Source organism: Trifolium pratense, linkage group LG6 (genome assembly GCF_020283565.1).
Source record: "Trifolium pratense cultivar HEN17-A07 linkage group LG6, ARS_RC_1.1, whole genome shotgun sequence".
NCBI lineage: Eukaryota > Viridiplantae > Streptophyta > Magnoliopsida > Fabales > Fabaceae > Trifolium > Trifolium pratense.
Genome location: NC_060064.1, coordinates 6,050,471 through 6,058,990, shown reverse-complemented (window position 1 = coordinate 6,058,990; position 8,520 = coordinate 6,050,471). Strand labels below are relative to the sequence as shown.

Below are 8,520 nucleotides of genomic sequence, written 5' to 3'. Positions count from 1 at the left end.
CAAACAAGCTAGAATGAGATATATTATAACTGAAAAGTAGTCAGGATGGCACAAGGTGTGTCAAGATAGACTACCAAAGTTTACAAAGAGACAAAAAAAGAAAAACAAAAATCATACAAGGCTCAAACATAACAAATGGCTGGACCACCGGCTATGGTAGTTTGAAGCTAAAGTAACATTCATCGTCTTCAACCACCTATAGGAGAAAAGTTTGATCTTGTTCAACAATTGATGAAGAGTACTGGTTGAGCTTCTGAACAATCTGTGATTTTTTCGATCCACACAACTCATACGCTGGCAAGCCAAATAAGTTGCAAAAAAGGTCGTCATGCTCGAGATACACCAGCTGAATAAGTAAACTGAACAAAGTGATCCCGAATAGTAGTGGATCCCGACGTTGAAATCACAATCCAAATGCGAACTAAAGCCCAAATGGGACCAAATAAGCTACAAAATATGAATAAACGATGAGCCGGCTCTGCCACCCCACATCCAGATACGCATAAATGTTCTGCAGAAGATAAGATGCCTCGAGTGATCAGGTTGGACTTTGTGGCAATCTGTCACGTAAACGCCATGCAAAGATGGAGACCTTCAAGGGAACCTGAGGTTGCCAAATGAGATGTTCCGCGTCATCCATAGTAATCGAATCAATAATAGTCAAGAGCTGATAAGATCCCCGGACAGTATAGTCTATATCAGGGTCTGACTACCACTGCCACCTATTTGAAGATTATGCTGTAAGAAAATGTTAGAAAGTAAACACCGACACTCCCCCAATATTTCCTCCTCCCACGCTCGCAACTGCCTCCGCCACATCTTATCATATGTTTGATGCATATTTGATATTGACATGATAAGATATATGTTATATTTAAATGACAAAATTATTCTTGTGAAGCAAATACGTTTTTCTTATAAAAACAAATAATTCCATATTTTTAATTAACATTAAGAAAAATAGAATGAATAATGACAAAATTATTTTATACACAATTTTTTATAAATTAAAATAATTTAATATTTTAATTGGTATTAAATAAAGGATTTAATTGATATGCACTTACGGTGTAAAATAATTTTACACTATCAACCAATATCAACCATATTTTCCGCCATATCAATTAAACTCTTAAAAAAAGGTTAAATGTCCATAAATCGTAGTTCAACTGACAGAAATGCCGAAATTGCTAGTGTCGAACACCAGAACCGGGGTTCGAACCTCGGTCACTCCACTTTATGCGTGTAAGTTTTCAATGGTTTTGCCATTTCGTCTATCAACAAAAAAAAAAGTTAAATAAAATTTTCATCCTAAAAACGTAGTGAATTTTGATTTTAGTCTCTAAAAATAAAAATCGGATGTTTCATCCTCCCAAATTTTCTGTTTCACTTTTTGTCCTTAATGAACATAATTTTGACCCGTCCTTTAAATATCATGTTTTTATTTCTTAGACTAAAATAAAAAATTGTTATATTTTTATAAACGAAAAATAATAAGTAATGAATTGATTTTATATAATTGTAAAAAGATTTACTTAAATCGTTGTAATTATAAATGTAAATAATAAATATCAATTTTTTGTACAAATAATAAATATATTTAAGGAATTAAATATAGTAATATGACATTGAAATTTGTGTAGTCAACTCCTCAAAAGTTTAAAAAATATATTCAATATAAAACGGTCTTTTTTTAGTTTTCTTAACCATTGCCCCGAGGCACCGGTTAGCATGACCCATAAAAAAAATCAAATAGTCACTGATATAGCAATTTAGTTTTTTTTTTTATTTTACACTGATATAGCAAATTATATATGAGCAATCAGAGACAGAGAGAGTCGATGAGAGGACGGTGTGACCATTATAAATTTGTTTGTCAAGATAATAATAAATTTGATTTTCAATAATTAAAACTTCAAATATGCAATTTAAAAATAAAATAAAATTCAAATAAGCAATTAATATAATAATTTCTTTTTGAAGATTTTTTTTAAAGACAAAATTACACTGCAAGTCATTTATCTTATTATTTTGTAACACTTTGGTCATTTATCTTTTTTTTAACAGTTTGATCCTCTATCTTATTTATTTGTATTTATTTGTAGCATATTATACTTTTACTAGCGGCCTATCTATCTCTTTGTTCCCTTTTCTCCTTGTTTTTGTATGAAAGTTGTTGCGAAGTCTATGATATGATTATTGTTTTCGTATATGTTCTGTACTAATTTCTAGTATGCTGGCTTCTGCCACACTACCATCCAGATTCTTTGCATGCTACCTCCTGCAACCGTTGTCACATTTTATTTCATGCTACCTCCTTCGATCGTTTTGTGGAAAGCTAGGAAGCACCGACATCTCTATGATTAGGTGTGTCGCGGTGTCCGACACTCTTATGACACTCGTCCGACACGTGTCGGATAGCTCATATCGGTGTCGGAAAAAATTCAATTTTTCCTTTAGTTTGACACTCGTTTGATCGGTGTCCGACACTTGTAAGACACTCGTATGACACGTGTCGGACAAGTGTCCCAAAAAAAAATTATTTTGATTACGATATTGATCAAAACTTCAAATCCTTAAGCACATATTAGACATATCTACAAAAGTTAAAGATGTGTAGAAACAACAATATTGATCAATTAGGGATTGAAGACATTACATTTTGATTACGATATTTTTAGTTTTTTCGATCGTAGATGGATAAATAAAGGTAAAATACTATCATATCTTGTTTTAAAACTTTTTTTAAAAAATAACTTGCTCAAATTAGATTTACATGCATATATTTTGATTCTCAATTTATATGTTTTATAAATATGTAGCGGTGTCGGTGTCCTATATTTTTTACATTAGCGGTGTCGTGGTGTCCGTGTCCGTGTCGTGTCGCGGTGTCCGTGTCGAAGTCCGTGCTTCATAGGTGGAAAGTACCTCCTCCCCGCCATCTCCTTCGAACCAAACAAACCTTAGTATTCCACTATTTCTTCCCACCTAATTAAGCCCAAAGTTTAAAAGCCCACTAGCCCAGACAATAAATAATAAAATATTAGAGAAATATGTTTCTTCCTTATCCTGTTCCTGTCTGTGATTTAAATGACATGATAGAGTTAGAGTTACAATCAAATCATTAAATACGATGATTTCATTTATTTATATACTCACAAAGTGTAAGTAAAAAGCTTTACACATTTTGTGGTGACTTTAAAATGAAAACAAAAGTGGGCGATTTGTGTGTGTGCGTTTTTCCTTTTTTTCACTCGCCTATTTTATTCCTCTATCATTATTATACAAAAAGTGTCAAGTTTCAACTTCTGACAGACTTTCAGAAGTGTTGGTAAGTTCCCTCATATACTCGAATTCTATGACACTCCTAATGAATCATTTACTAAAGACAATATTCATTCTAGAGTCTAATGTGATCAATTCCTCAATTTAAAGTTGTTGGATCCTTTTCAAGTCCTCAATTTAGTTTTCCTGATATGATCATGAATCTATATCCAAAATTGGGATGGTCTAGTCAATATATCATGAGTGAGTATGTCGAGAAACTAGAGAAGAGTTAATTAGGTTTAACTTGTGAGAATTGAAGAGTCTAATGTCTATAGGTAAAAAGTCAAGAAGAATTGAAGAGGATTCCTTGAACTTTTTGCTTCCACTCTTCCCTCTCAAATATGCTGTCAAGCCCCTCCTGTCTTTTGGTTATTAATAACTTGTGAGTAGACAAGACAAACAGGTGTCTTAGTCATTTGTTCGTTAAGGAAAAAATGATTTGTCTTTTGTGTTAGCATTTTCTTGTTTGCTAATTTTGTTATAAAGGTTGCATAGAAAACCCCGACCTCTAGTCAAGGGCTTATCCAGCAGGGTTGGCAGTGGCCACGACCCCCAAGAAAATGTGGATTCTGTAAGTTGCCTAGGTGAATACCATGAACCTTATAAGAAGGTAAACTAAAGACTAGAACGTGCCTTTGGGAAGAAAGGAAGGAATGTCGGTATGATGAAGATGAAAAAAGTGAGGGGCCGGGTTTTGTTCCATGGTGTGGGATAAAGATATAAAGAGATGCTACATTGTTGATAATAGTCAGTTATTACCAATATAAGTAGTTTGGGCACACATCAACCCTCCTTCTTCAGCTACTCTTTAGAAAGTGTAGATCGAATGAACATGGCTCATGTAGAATATAACATTGCATTTATGAAATCCATATTGAAGTTGGAACAATATATGCTTCTTTTCAGCTTTTGGAGAGGTCATGTTACATACAATTGGCTATATCTACACTCGAAACATTTCTAGAGAATTGCGAAAGGATACACAGTATATGAAAGTACCTGTTTTGGTAGATTGGGTACAAGACATAGATCCCTCACAATTGATGGCAGCCAAAGGTAGTTTGACTATTGTCAATGAGATTTTCATGCTGAGATGACATTAACCTTTCACAATTTTGGAAGTTTTTAATTGGCCTCAACTGCTTCTGTAGGTGCTTCGGCGTACATTCATATGCTAGAAGAGCTCAGGGATAAGAAGGAGCAAACAAAGACATTGTAAAAGTTTGCCTGGATAAGAAGGATCACATGATAAATACGCTTTGGAGGATCAATTTGATTGATATTGAATCAACACTCTCACATGTCTGTCAAGCTGTAAGTTCAAGTACTTGTCATGCAACAATAACGATGATGGGTTGAAAATGTCAATTAATTATAAGGCTTTAATAAAATGGTACTGCACTTGCTATTTTCTCAGGTTCTTAAGGATCCGAACACCTCTGACAGTGTTCGAGATTTACCGCTGGAGATGTTGGGAGATATCTTTCAAGTAAGTGTTTCATGGTTTTCTGATGTTGTTATGCATGTATTGCTCATAGGACTTAGGAGTACGTATGTAAAGCTTGTGCAACAGTATTGCAATTTAGCTTGGAATCTTGGAGTGAGGATTTTTCAACAAGCATCTATTATAAATTATATCTAGAATAAATTAATTTGAACCTGTAATTGAGAATGCATTATTTTACTTCAGGGTGCGAAGACTGCTTACCGCAGAAAAAACAGTCTCCGTCATGAAAGTAAGTGAATCAGGAGATGCGTCTTCTTCATCATAGTCATAAAAGTTCCAGATAGATTGTGAAGGATTTACAAAGATGCGCACTTCTGATTTTAGAGTATAAAAAAAGTGGTGTTATTTTATGAAATATGTCATGTTAGTTACCCAACTGTTAAATCTAATTCCTGTGACATGTTCTGTTGTATTCTTTTCTCTTTCATAATTCATAGTAATGGTATATCCATATGTAATTACTCCTCTTATTGACTATTAAGTGCACTTAGGCCTTTGTGAAATTTTGTTTGTGTCTTTCATGTTACCTAAAGTACTTGTAGATCCTTTTTGATATATAATTAACATCCTCAAACTAACATGTAGTACGTAGTACCTCTTCACCACTTTCTAAAAACAATTATCAGTAACATAAAGATGTCTAATATTAAAAAACTAACATAAACTATCACTCTCAAGTCTCAACCACACTAACAATAACCTTTTTTTCCTACACAAAAAGCAATCAGTCTATTTCATAATCTTTTGCTACTGCACCAACTCCAATTCAAAGCAATGTTTTTGTTACTTCAGTGATGAACACTTTCACCTGCATAACAATTTGCATATTCAGGACCGATACTTCACCTGCAATTCAAAATTAACAAACCAAATAAATATATATTAAAAGTTATCACAAACATCTAGCAAAAACATTTTAAAACTCTTACCCCTAATTTAAGTAGATGAGTTAGCTTCTTCCACGCTTGTTTTCAGCTTGCAACTTCTTTGATTATGACCAGGTTCTTGACATAATTGACAATTGCGTCTTTTTCATGCGAGTCGATTCATTGACAACTCTAGACTACTTTTGATTCTTCCAGATTTGGGAAGTTTGGCATCATCATTTTGTCTTCCATGATTCTGGAATCCATGATTCTCTTATGTTGTATAAACCTTGAAGCCATTCGTTTTTCACCAAATCATACTCAACCATTATACGATGCCAATCTTCTTCAAAGTCTTATATACATGATGAATCACGTATACACCTTTTTAGATCACACTTAAAAGTTGAGTTTTTATGGTAAATGTGTGAAAGCTTCTCCGGAAATTTCTTCTTGATGTGCCATAAACATAACCGATGCCGAGTGTGTGGAAATACCTTGGCTATTGCGACTTTCATTGCCAAATCTTGATTAGTAATTATTGATACAGGACTCTTTCCACCCATTGCTTTAAGCCAATTTTCAAACAACCATGTAAGTGATTTCTCTGTTTCATCTTGCAACAAAGCACAGCCAAATAAAATAGACTGGTGATGATGATTCAACCCGGTAAAAGGTGCAAATGGGATACTATACTTGTTGGTCTTATATGTTGTACCAAATGTAACAACATCTCCAAATATTTTATAGGCTAACCTTGATCTTGTGTCTCTTTCGTGCCTTCGAATCAGTAAGTGATGCCATACAATTAGAGCACACAAGTATGCATAAGTTTGGTTTACTGGAACGTGTATGAACCCCGAAGCCTTCTTGAGCATCCAATATGAGAAAATTTTTTAGAATGCTCAATGACATTTGAATCTTTTTATTTTTTTTTTAAGAAGTTAAATTAGCCCACCCAAATTGGCACCAGAGAGAATCGAACTTGAGACCTTAAGGAGGAGCACACTCCCAGGTCCCAAGCCAATATCACCAGACCAATCCAAGTGGGTTAATGACATTTGAATCTTGTTGTGAAACATCCTCTAAAGTTATTTCTTCATTATTTATTTTCAACTTCAATGACATTTGGATCTTGTGCAACATCCTTTGAAGTTATTTCTTCATTATTTTCAACTTCAGTGCCCTGTATGTAGATAAAAAATAAGCACAAGTTAGAAACTATGCAATAATAAAAGATGCATTAAAGTCAAAATTTTGCAAGAGGAAGAAACAAAGCTCATTCTTAAGTGCCTAAATCATGGGCATCACAGTAGGCTAAAACAGAAAAGTAGCTGAACAACACTTATACACATACTCCACTGTCAAAAAAAAAAAAAAAACACTTATACACATACTCCAAACAGCAAAAAACGAGTTACAAGAACAAACCACAATTATCTCTTCCATGACCACTTGAAGCAAATATACCAATCACCAACCCATACAATGAAAATGACAGTATCCAAAATGAAATGCAAATATATCAACCTAAAAAAACCATCATCCTTACTTCCACCAACTGATAAGCTCCAAATTAACATAAAACATCAACTTAACACACACAGTAATTGCAAATCAACCCCAAAAATTTTACAACATTTTAATAATGCAATACCTCACTAATATTATTGCTCACTTTTTCTGCAAGATTATCCAATTTTGCACCATTAATCTCTAAAACAGGCGTATTTCGGACTTCGGAGTCAGGATAAAGAGTGAAGACATAGTTAAATGATATTGTTGTATTTTTGTTAAGAGATATATTCATTCGTCGGTCATAATTATTAATTTTACGCGGATTGTTATATGTTATTTATTTTATTTTTTTTGCAAGGTAAAGAAACATTTTAAATTGAGTAATTAAAACAAAATTAATACCGCCTATATTAATTCGCCTATATAGTAGATTGTATAAGATATATCGATGTCCAGTTAATAATTATTTTTATTTAATGAAAAAATTGAATTTGTATAAAGTGAAGTAATTTGAATTTGGGTTACATACAAAAAAAAAATTGATATTTTGATAAAAAGAAAAAAAATCGTGGGAGAAGTAACAAATAAAGTGGAGTTTTGTTGTTACAGTTGGACATTTAACTCATATTGATTATATGTTAGTTCCAAAAATATAACAAATTAATTCTTATGACTTAGTGATAAATGTAATAAGAAGTGTAACTAAAAGGTTAAATGTTTGAATCTTGATGAGAAATTTTATAACATTTTTCTACTAACTTTTTTTTAATAAAGACACAAAACACAAAATAACTCTGAATTGATTATGTGTCAAAAAATAAAAAAGGGGCGAGCGATTTTAGTCCCCATGTTTGTCCCATTTTGCATTTGTTGGTCCTGTTAAACTACTTTGACAAAATAACGGTTGACATAGAATTTTTTTGACACATCTTAATTATATTGGACAACCTAAAAAGTTTTTTTTATTTAAAAAAAATCAAGGAAAGTGAGTTTTTTTTGTTAAAATATTAATCTAAAATTAAAAAACAATAATAAAAAGGCTTAATTTAGCAGTTGGGAGAAGACAAGCAGACATAGAATGTTAGGGTTTTTCTTCTAAGTAAAATTGCGATTAAGCCGTAGAAAGAACAACGGTAAAATCAAATTATTTTTAGTGTAAATTTCACACTATAAAAAAATTCGAAAAACATTTTTCGATGTTTTCCGTGTGTTTTGCACGAAAGAGAAACTTCGGGTTGAGAGAAACCATCTCCTCAAAGGCTCAATTTGGGCTACAATGCCCATAAAGTTTATTTTTGGTCC

At 32.8% G+C, this 8,520-nt stretch overlaps 1 long non-coding RNA gene across 1 annotated transcript; it reads left to right on the top strand.

Annotated features, from left to right (window-relative positions):
- Nucleotides 1–3,179: 3,179 nt before the first annotated feature.
- LOC123890381 lies at nucleotides 3,180–5,421 on the top strand. The gene is made up of 4 exons (XR_006802826.1): nucleotides 3,180–4,383; nucleotides 4,479–4,641; nucleotides 4,745–4,816; nucleotides 5,018–5,421. It is a non-coding gene; the product is annotated as an uncharacterized LOC123890381 (long non-coding RNA).
- Nucleotides 5,422–8,520: the final 3,099 nt, after the last annotated feature.